Raw genomic sequence first — 11691 nt, 5'->3', positions numbered from 1 at the left:
CAACCCCATAATGTTATCTAACTTTAATCTGTCCGTGTTGTATGTGGATGACTGCTGCTCGAACACCAAGGAGCATTGCAGCAGAAACCCCGGCACTTCCCCAGATCCCCAGTGTAGGGTTCTGGTTCAGGTACGCGCGGCTCTCTTAGCAGTCATGTTGTCGACACATAGGGCATTGCCACTACAGGCCGTCCGGGCTGGTCAGACAGTGTTCCCGAAGTGGACGGGGTAAGATGAGCGGATACTCGGTCGAACTGTTCACTGACCTTTTTTACGTTCACTGACAGGGAACGGAGGTTCTCCATGACATCCCGGAGCAGCTGATCATGCAGGCCCAGTAGGGAGCCCTGGATGGCGAGGGCTTGTTGCAGGGGATTCGTGTCCACTGGGTTCATTGGGGCCAATTTGTTCTGTTGCAAGGAGCGAAGGAAACGAACCCAAGTGTAGGACACAGGCACGGAGATTGAGTTGGGATGCTGGCACAGACGTGAACGTTGCACAGTAAAGTGGGGGAATCTTGATGCGGAGCTCTGATATGGAGTCTTAACACGGAGATGGGGTTTTCATGGAATATCTTGAAACTGGAACTGAACTTAGAACTAATGGTTCTAAGCGGTCAAGAAACAAAGTTATCACATGGGAACAGACCAATGAACTGGCAATCAGTGCTTGTGAAGCCAGGGTTCTTATACTGTAGTTCTTGATGGAGACCAGGTGTGCTGTCATCAAGCAAATTAGCAGGAAATGGGAAATTAATGATTGGAATCAGGGCATAATCAAAGGAAATTAGAGGCAAGATAGGGGATTAACAATGGGGACCATGACAGACGGGTTTAACTTACACCATCAGGATAGATCTACTGAGTCTCTCAAAACCATAGGTGCAGAAGTATGCCTCATGATCAATTCTTCTTGGTGCACAAATATACTAATTCTCCTCACCAGACCTGGAATATCTCACAGTTAAGTGCCATCAATTTTACCTACCACTGGATATTGTAGACAATAGGGATAAATAGATGGTGCTTATTAACAATAGACAAGCTGCCGATTCAGGAAATCAATGATCTGAGATAGTATACTGAATCAGAGGGACATTAGGACCATGGATGCTCTGTTTTTCACAGAATCCTGGTTAACTCCTTCCATACAGGATGCAGCAATTCCGATCAACGGGTTTACGGTGCACCGTCAGGATAGATCTATAGAGTCTCTTAAAAGCAGAGGTGGAGAACTATGCCTCAGGTTCAACTCCTCTTGGTGCACAAATATATCAGTGCTGTCCCAATTCTGCTCACCAGACCTGGAATATCTAGCAGTTAAGTGCCATCCATTTTACCTACCACAGGATGATTTTGATAGTGGTATACATTCTACCTCAGGCCAATGTCAATCAGGCTTTAGATGGTCTGAGCATTGGGATCAAGGTGCATGGAACACCACACCCTAACGCTTTCACCATCATTTTGTGGGATTTTAACCAGGCCAGCCTGAAAAAATCACTTACTATCAGCAGATTACTTACAATACCAGAGGAAACAACACACTGGACCATTGTTACACCACCATCAAGAATGCCTACCGTGCTATTCCATGCCCTCACTTCAGGAAGTCTGATCACTTGCCTCTGTGTCTGCTCCCTGAGTATAGGCAGAGACTAAAGGCGGCAGTACCAGCAGTGAGGACCAAGAAGGTATGGACAAGAGATGCACAGGAACAATTACAGGACTACTTTGAATCGGTGGACTGGACTGTATTCAGGGATTCATCTACGAATCTCAATGAGTATGCAGCAGTTGTTACCAACTTCATTAAAACCTGTGTGGATGAGTGTGTGCCTCACAATACTTGCCATACATTCCCAAACCAAACGCAGTGGATTAACCAGAAGGTACGTTATCTGCTGAAGGCTATATCTGTGGCATTCAGGGCTGGCGACCCAAGTCTGTACCAGAAAACCAGGTATGACTTGCAGAGGACTATTTCAAGAACAAACAGACAATTTTGAACGAGGTTAGAGGGGACATCGGATGTATGACAACTCTGGCTGGGTTTGCAAGACATTACTTCCTACAAAGCAAACCCCAATAGCATGAATGGCAGTGATGCTTCACAACCAGATGAACTCAACCCCTTCTATGACCGATTTGAAAGGGAGAATATAACTACAGCTGTGAAGTTCCCTGCTGCCCCAGATGACCCTGTGATCTCTGTCTTGGAGGCCGATGTTAGGCTGTCTTTAAAGAGAATGAAACCTCGCATGGCGGAAGGTTTCGCCGGAGTACTGGGTAAGGTTCTGAAAACCTGTGCCAACCAACTGGTAGGAGTATTCAAGGATGTTTTCAAACTTTCATTGCTACGGGTGGAAGTTCCCATTTGCTTTAAAAAGGGAAAAATTATAGCAGTGCATGAGAAGAATAATACAAACTGCTTTAATGACTTATGCCCAGTAGCACCCACATCTACAGTGATGAAATGCTTTGAGAGGTTGGCTATAACTAGACTGACCTCCTGCCTCAGCGAGGACCGGGACCACTGCAACTTGCCTATCACCAAAATAGCTCAATGGCAGACGCAATCTCAATGGCTCTCCACATGGCCTGAGACCATCTGGACAATACAAACACAATGTCAGGATGATGTTCATCAACTATAGCTCAGCATCGAACACCATCATTCCCAGAAGTTACAGAACCTGTGCCTCTGCACCTCCCTCTGCAATTGGATCCTTGACTTCCCAACCAGAAGACCACAATCTGCAGATTGGTGATAATATCTGCTCCTCTCTGACGATCAACACTGGTGCACCTCAGTGCACCCAGTGCACCACTGGGTGTGTGCTTAGCCCACTGCTCTACTCTCTCTATACCCATGACTGGGTGTCTGGGCATAGCTCAAATACCATCTATAAATTTGCTGATCATACAACCATTGTTGGTAGAATCTTAGATGGAGACAAGAGGGCGTATTTGCCAACTGGTGGAGTGATGTCACAGCACCAACTTTGCACTCAACATCATTAAGACAAAAGAGCTGATTGTGGACGTCAGGAAGGGCAAGATGAAGGAACACATACCAATCCCCAAAGAGGGATCAGAAGTAGAGAGAGTGAGCAGTTTCAAATTCCTGGGTGTCAAGATCTCTGAGGACCTAACCTAGTCCCAACATATTGATGCAGCTATAAAGAAGGCAAGACATTAACTGTACTTCATTACAAGTGTGAAGAGATTTGGTATGTAAACAAAAACAATCAAAAACTTCTATTGATGCACCGCAGAGACCATTCTTACAGACTGCATCACTGTCTGGTCTGGGGGAGGGACACTAGTGCACAGGACTGAAAGAACCTGCAAAGGGTCAGAAATTTAGTCAGCTCCATCTTAGGGACTAGCCTACAAAGTACCCAGGACAACTACAAGGAACCTTGTTTCAGAAAGGCAGTGTCCATTATTGAGGACCTCCAGCACCCAGGGCATGCCCTTTTCTCACTGGTAGGGGTACAGAAGCCTGAAGGCACACACTCAGTAATTCAGGAACAGCTTCTTCCCCTCTGCCATCCGATTCCTGAATGGATATTGAACTCATGAACACTGCCTCACTTTTTTAATATATATATCATTTCTGTTTTTGTTTGATTTCTAATCTGTTCAATATACTGTAATTGATTAACTTAATTATTTTTCTTTTTCTACATTATGTATTGCATTGAACTGCTGCTACTAAGTTATCGAATTGCACGACACATGACAGTGATAATAAACCTGATTTTGATTCTGAAATCCACGCAACTCACACAACCTGTTAGAGGAATACACAGACCAAGCAGTATCTACGGAAAAGAGTACAGTCGACGTTACAGGCAGGGACCATTTGGAAGGACCCTTCGAATGTCAACAGTACTCTTTTCCATAGATGCTGCCTGGCCTGTGAGATCCTCCAGCACTTTGACGGTGCTCATTACAGTGAGAGACCAAAGCTGCAGCAGGGCGGAACGGACACAAGTTACCCCGGTGCAGCTGGCAACGTCAATAACAGGAGCCAAAAGTAGCAACGAATTCTTAGGGAAAAAAAGAGGAACAATTGTTTAATGCACCTTTTAATCATTTTTTAAACTTGCTTTACTTAGATTATATAAGCACACAGGTGAGGAAGAAAACTGCGGTGATTAGGAGTCTCGGACTCTCACTGAGCCATGAGCAGAGATTTCCAATTGAGCAGCAGAAATTTCACTGGTTAAAGCATCATCGGCAATTCCTTATTGTCTGGACACGTCGATGGACAGCCGGTGTTGTAGTTCAGAGTTTCAGCATTCATTAAGCTGTCCTCCTCTCTGAGGTGAACGGGATTGATTAAACTGCACCAGAGACAAAACAGATCAGTTAACCCATCTGTATTACACCAGGTCTGTGTAACGAGTCCCACAGTTCTGGATTAGACCTGATCAAAACAACGAATAGCTCGTTTAGAACCGACACACCAGCAATTCCTTTCCTCTCACAGATGCTGCTCAACCCCCTGCATTTCCACAGCAAACTGTTTGTCTTTCGTTTCTGTCTGAATTGCTGAATTGCCTACTGCATCTGTTATGGGCTATTACCCCGTGCCGTTGTCACATGCACCCTGTATGGAATACCGCATCATTTATTACACCGAAATCGTGCAGCAAAATCCGTCATAATAGCTCTGTATTGCAATTAAATCATTTATTCTTCCTTGTAACGTTAGTGAGAAATCTGTGTATTAACTAGGGAAGAGAAACTGAATGAGACTTTCTGAATGGTGTTTCCAGACTGCACGGGCATTGATTTGAAGACCTCCACAGAACAACAAGGAAGTTCACCGATGTTAAACATTGGGTTAGTATCTGCCCTAGGGGCCCTCTGGAGTTGAGCCTCAGCGGATGGACAGTTGACACTCAGAGGATTGGATGGACACCACAACGGAACGTGTTTGAAAGTTGCAATGAGAAGGGAAGTGTAAGCCGAGTGGCCACAGACCCATCAGTGTAATAATACGCTGCAGACCAACAATGCTATGGTAGTGATCGATCTAGTCAATTGCCCACAGCTGCTCTCGGAGTTATTCCTCTTTGATCCAAGGTGGATGACCTCAGACTTTGCCACATTGCCTTCCATCTGAATGAGCTTTGCCCTCGAACGACCTCTATCAGTATTCTGTTCCTAGCTATTCCACCCTCCAATAACCGTTTCCTTTGCCCCATAACTTGCTGCGTTCCCCACGCATTTACCATTCGGTAAATATTTGAATGAGATTTTCAGCTCTGGGCTGGGGGAGCTGCGAATTTCCAGTACTTACGGGAGGGTCAGTAGATCACTCAGCCGGAACACCAGGTTTGTTTAATTTATCTTTGATTGCAGTTTCTGAAATAAGAGATAATATTATCTATCTGACAAATTCAGAGTTTTTTTCGAAGTTGCAATCGATGAACCGGACACTTGCATTTCGGGAGATACCTGCAGTTTGTCTGGGCTGCTGCATACACCGCGGTAGCACATGAGCAAATACTACAACTTCCTCGCATGATCTGTAATCGAAAAATGACCTGTTCATAATCTGAGTCATCACAATGTTCCGACATTGCTACCATCAGTCACGGGCTGCGAGCTTCATGCCCGTGTGTAAAGGAGAAAGAGGATTTGTGTTGAACAGAAGTTCAGTTCCTGTAACAGTAACGTAGAAAAGGCACTGGAAACTTCCAGAAGTGAAAATATCCCAGTCCCTCTCCACGTTTCTGTGAAACTTACAGTGGGCTGTTTACTCAGGAAACATGCACACAGAACCCTATCAACCCCTTAACCAACCAATGAACGCCGCTCCCTAAACTCCAGGTACCCTCCATTAGAGTGGATCCATTCCCCAGTATCAAGTGCATTCCAGAAATCTCCAGTCCTGTCGTGATGCTGATCTCCATTGCCCCAAATGTCCATCCTTAATCCTCACATTGCTGTCGATTTTCATTCATTCAAAGTTCAAATGAAATACTTACTGATTTTGCTTCCAACCTTTTTGAGGAATGCAGTAAACATTCCCCGTTTCTGTAGCTGTACATCTGTTGGCCAATGAAATGAGAGACATTGTGAGGTGACCCATGCTAGTGTTCGGAGTTCTGTACTTGCTACATGGTCACTTCTAGAGCCTCTCTAAAGCATTCACATCATTTTTATAAGGAGGGATCCTGAACCAAACATAATATTCCAATTCCAAAGTGTACCACATAAGACTTTCCTGATTGAGTTCATCCATCACTTCTCAGTATCTGATTCATATATACCAAACCAGTCCACTGCTCTGCTTTCAGCAATGTGTTTTGTCACTTCCACAAAGAATTCAGTCAGGCCTCTGAGGTACAACATGCCCACACAAACATATGTTGACCATCCCCAATCAGACTATGCTTCTCCAAATGCTTTAAATCTGTTTTCTTAGAAACCTCTCCAACAGTTTGCCCTAGTCTGACAAAAGACATACTAGTTTATCATTTCCAGGCTTATCCCTATTTACTGGTTATTGCCTTTTCATCATTAATCCCATGCATTGTAGACTTAAGTTGCTTTTTTTGTATTCATAGTAACAGCTAACTTATTATGTACTGAGAGCCAGAGCATTAGACTTTAATAATTGCCCAATGTATTGGACAGTTAGTGGAAATTTAACAGTAATCTTCACTAAAGGTTAACAGCTTCTGTTCATGATGTCCATGAAATCACAATACATCTCAGATTTCATACCACTATCAAATGATAAATGTCATTCAAATTAGTACGAGATAAACTTGGCCAACAAGAGTGGTCAGATTAGTTGTAAATCAAACAATGAGCTTTTAACCTCTTTCAAACACTTCCTACCTACACCTTCATTCATTTTGTCATCTCTGTCATTTCATCAACATATCTTCATTCTCACTGTTGTTACCTCCAGGCTCAATGTTCACAATAGTTCCCCTCCCGACTTTCAGCTCCCAAATTCTAAATATCGACACACCAAAGCTCACCCCCTCTCTTATTAAGATCTAACTATGATCAAACAATGCTTTTAATGGCGACCTTGTTGCAGCATCCTTCTGCAGGAAGTATTTTGATGAAAAAAAAGTGTTGATCTTCTGATTTAAATATTTCCACAGAAGTTTCACCAAACACTCATTCTCGAGTCAGTTCCCTCCTGCCCCTTATTCCGTCATTAAACATCAATTGGAGCTTCCATTAAATCACCCTCAGGACCAACAAAAATGCCTCAACATCTCAGTGTGAGTGGACAGGTGTTGGTGAAAGCCGATGGATATTGTAGACAATAGGGATAAATAGATGCTGCTCATTAACAAGAGACAAGCTGCCGATGCGGGAAATCGATGATCTCAGAGATAGGATACTGAATCAGAGGGACATTAGGACCATGGATGCTCTGTGTTTCACAGAATCCTGGTTAACCCCTTCCATACAGGATGCAGCAATTCCGATCGACGGGTTTACGGTGCACCGTCAGGATAGATCTATAGAGTCTCTTAAAAGCAGAGGTGGAGAATTATGCCTCAGGTTCAACTCCTCTTGGTGCACAAATATATCAGTGCTGTTCCAATTCTGCTCACCAGACCTTGAATATCTAGCAGTTAAGTGCTGCCCATTTTACCTACCACGGGAGATATCCATGATCATTTCGGTTGCGGTATACAAACCCCCTCAGGCCAATGTTAATCAGGCTCTAGATGGTCTGAGCAATGAGATCAAGATGTATGAAACAGCGCACCCTAACGCCTTCACCATCGTTTTGGGGGATTTTAACCAGGCCAGTCTGAAAAAATCACTAAGCAATTACCATCAACAGATCACTTGCAATACCAGAGGAAATAACACACTAAACCACTGTTACATCTCCAGCAAGAATGCCACCCAGTACCAGCAGTGAGGACTAAGAAGTTTTGGACAAGGGAAGCACAGGAGCGCTTACAGGATTGCCTTGAATCAGTGGATTGGACAGTATTCAGGGATTCATCTATGTATCTGGATGAGTTTGCTGCAGTTGTTACCAATTTCATTAAAACATTTGTGGATGAGTGTGTGCCTCAAAATACTTGCCGTACATTCCCAAATCAAAAGCCGTGGATGAACCAGGAGGTACATCGTCTGCTGATGGCTACATTTGTGGCATTCAGGGCTGGCAACGCAGGTCTGTAGCAGAAAACCAGGTATGATTTGCAGAGGACTATTTCAAGAGTGAAGAGAAGATTTTCAACCAGGTGGCTTAGTTTGGGTATTTTTCATTCTATTGTTTTGAAACTGTAATACTTAATCTATTTGTTTCCTTCTTATGAGGGTTAAGATTTTTTTGGCCATTATTTAGTCTAGCCTGGAATACAGTTGATTATGGAATTAATTAGGAGTCAAATGAACAGGTTGTTTTGGGAGGGTGATGTCATGAGCTGCAGCTGCCAGCCTTCTTTTGGCTGACCTTCTGACTTTGGGAGGGTGACAGTGGGTGACTTTTTTTGGGAGTTGTTTAGGGATGTTAGCCAAATCTGTGGCTTGGTTACCCTATTTCAAGGCTTATTCTTTGGTTTTAATGTTCATTTTACTGGTTGTTACTTTAATTTCTCTATTAAAGAGTATTAATGATGGGTCATACTATTAACTTACTCTCTCTTTTTTTTGTAATTTCTTTTATTGAAGTTCATCATCAAACAAACATTTCCATAAGATATATTTCAGACATTGTACATATATTTTGGATATATGCCTCAAGAATTGTTGAAAAGAGATAAATATTTAATGAATATACTGTTGGTGGCTGGTAAAAAGAAATGGTTATCACAGAAGAGCCCAACTTTAAATACATGGATGGAAATTACAATGGACATTACAGAATGGAGAAGATAACAGCATCTGTTAATCATAAGCTGGAACAATTTTATTCATACTGGGAAAACTTACTCAGTCTTAATGTGGAAGGATTAAATCACCCTGTGAAGTGGAGTAAGATTTTTGCCTATATTAAAAAACGTAAGGCCCCAATTATTTTTTTACAAGAAACACGTACAAAATTATGACAACTCACATCTTTTCAGTAGCTGGAAAGGACTAGATTTTTACTTCTCTTTGCAAGCTAAGTCTAGAGGACTTTCGATTTTTATGGATCATACAGTTCCCTTTGTCCAACATAAAATAGTGTCTGATACTAAAGGGCGTTCTGTTATAGTGTCAGAAAAGTTAGATAATAAATTAACGGTATTTGCCAATCTGTATGCTCCAAATACAGATGATCCAGGATTTCTTGTGCATTTTTTTTTCGTTTCTGCCAGATTTGAGCCTTTACTTATTGGTGATGGGAGGAGATTTTAATTGTCATTTAGATCCAGTTTTAGATAGGTTATCCTTTAAAACTGCAACATCTAATAACTCAACTTTGTTTATTCAATGTTTTTAAAGAAATGCGGTGTTGTTAATATATGGCACTTCTAACAACCACTAGATAGGGAGTATTTATTTTTTTCTCATGTTCATCATACGTATTTCCAGAATTGATCACTTTTTTATTGATAGTCAAATGATTCCTTTCGTTGGATCCTGTAAATACAAAGACATTGCTGTTTCAGATCATGCTCCGGTGCTTTTATCTTTAAATCTCCCTGATCTTCCTCAAAGAAATAGATCTTGGCATTTTAATTTAACTTTGTTATCTGATAAAGATTTCTTATCATTTCTGGAGAGACAAATTGTTCTTTTTTTTGGAAGAATCTTCCTGTCCTAATAGACGGGATGCTCTTAAGGCTTTTATTAGAGGTCAAATTATTTCCTATACCACAAGTGTCGAGAAAAAAAGCTAATAAGGAGAGAATTGAGTTCGCTAATCAGTTAAAACAATTAAACCAAAAATATGACATGGCTCCAGATCCTGCTTTATATAAAAGGTATGTTGAAATTCAAACTAAATATGATCTTCTTTTAACATATCCAATTGAAACTAACTTTTAAAAGATAAAAGTCAATTTTATATCCATGGAGTCAAAACGGGTAAATTATTGGTTAACCGATTAAAAACCTTTATAGCTAAATGGCAAATTAAAGAATTTCATAAACCAGTGGTGATAGGACAACTGACCATTTAGAAATAAATGATATTTTTAAAGTATTTTATTCTAAACTTTATAGTTCTGACCCTCCCAAAGATAACACTGTAATGAATCATTTTTTTAGATCAATTAAACATTCGTAAACTTTCTGTTGATAACCGAAAGCAGTTGGATCAACCTATTTCGTATGAGAAAATTGCCGAGTCTGTATGTTGCTTGTACTCTATTAAAATGAAAATTTTACCTAAATTTATGTACCTTTTTCAGGCATTAACTGTTTTTATTCCTAAATCTTTTCTTGATTCTCTTGATTCTTTTATCTCTTCTTACATATGGAAAAACAAACATTCTCGACTAAATATAGTTCATCTTCAAAAATCTAAGAAGAATGGAGGTTTAGCTTTACCAAATCTAGATTTTATTATTGGGCCGTCAATATATGAAATCTTACGTTTTGGACATATTATATTAATTGTGAGGACTGTCCAATTTATGTTTCTTTAGAAGCTAACTCTGTTAATAAATTTTCTATTATTTCTCTTCTCGGATCCTCACTCCCTTTATCTTTTAGTAAACTAACTGAAAATTTGGTAGTTAAACATGTCAGGGTCCGGTCCGGAACCAGGTTCCGGGTTTTGATCTGGTCCAAGTGCTCCAGACTCCAGGTCCTGCAGTTGTCCCTCCCATCACCTGTGATCTAGTTAGGACCCTCCTGGTTCAAGGAGACACACCTGTAACTCATTGAGCTGCAGGTGTTTATAAGGGGCCTTGGGACTGGGACCAGGCGGGTGGTCATTTTGTTCTGTTTCCTGTTTCTCCGCCAGCGCCGAATTCATCTCTGCATTCTGTTATCCCGCCCGGGCTCAGACCTATTCTTCATCATGCTTCTCTGCCTGTACCAGTACTGCCAGGTTGGTCCGCTCCCCCACCTTTCTTCCCATGCGCTGGTCCCGCTTCTCCGCTGGGTTTTGTTTTTCGCGCGGTCACGCTATCTGTCGGCTGTTTCCGAATTTCCCATTGTCATGGCTGTTGTGTTGGTCAATCTGGACCTATGCCCGTTCCTACCCCTTGTCTCCGTCGGGCGGATCTGGCTGACACGCCGTGGCCCAGCAGGGGTTCTGCCCCTCCTTCTCTTCCGCCCAAACCCGGGGATAGTGCCCCGCACCCGCCTAGGGGTCCGCGTTGTGCCCAGGCCTCCAGTGTTTCCGCCTGGGAGGCGTCCCTACCCGGGATACATGCGGCCCACCCATGGAGGGGTCTCCGCTAACCTATCGCCACCTAGACCTGTCTGTCTACCTGTCTGCCTGAACCCTGAACCCCAGGGAACTGTCTGCCAGCCTGCGTGAACCCCGAGGACTTGCCTGCCTGAACCTCGGGGACCTGTTTGCCTGCCTGAACCCCAGGGAACTGTCTGCCAGCCTGCGTGAACCCCGAGGACCTGCCTGCCTGAACCCGGGGACCTGTCTGCCTGACTTTGAACTTTGGGAGCAGCTCCGCTCCACCTGCCGGAACTCTATCTGCCTGAACCCCAGCTACCCTTAAGTGCCATGGCATCCACATCCTGTCCTCCCCCAGTACATCAGTGCCTGCGTCCTGCGTTTGAGTCCATC

The 11691-nt window shown here is 42.8% G+C and overlaps 1 long non-coding RNA gene across 1 annotated transcript; it reads right to left on the bottom strand.

Moving 5' to 3' along the window:
• Window positions 1–4093: 4093 nt before the first annotated feature.
• Window positions 4094–5609, bottom strand: LOC140730075 (uncharacterized). Its single transcript, XR_012099506.1, has 3 exons — window positions 5475–5609; window positions 5317–5381; window positions 4094–4354 (listed from the first exon to the last, which is right to left on the bottom strand). It is a non-coding gene; the product is annotated as an uncharacterized lncRNA (long non-coding RNA).
• Window positions 5610–11691: the final 6082 nt, after the last annotated feature.

Source organism: Hemitrygon akajei, chromosome 7 (genome assembly GCF_048418815.1).
Source record: "Hemitrygon akajei chromosome 7, sHemAka1.3, whole genome shotgun sequence".
Lineage (NCBI taxonomy): Eukaryota > Metazoa > Chordata > Chondrichthyes > Myliobatiformes > Dasyatidae > Hemitrygon > Hemitrygon akajei.
This window is presented reverse-complemented; position numbering and strand designations above follow the sequence as displayed.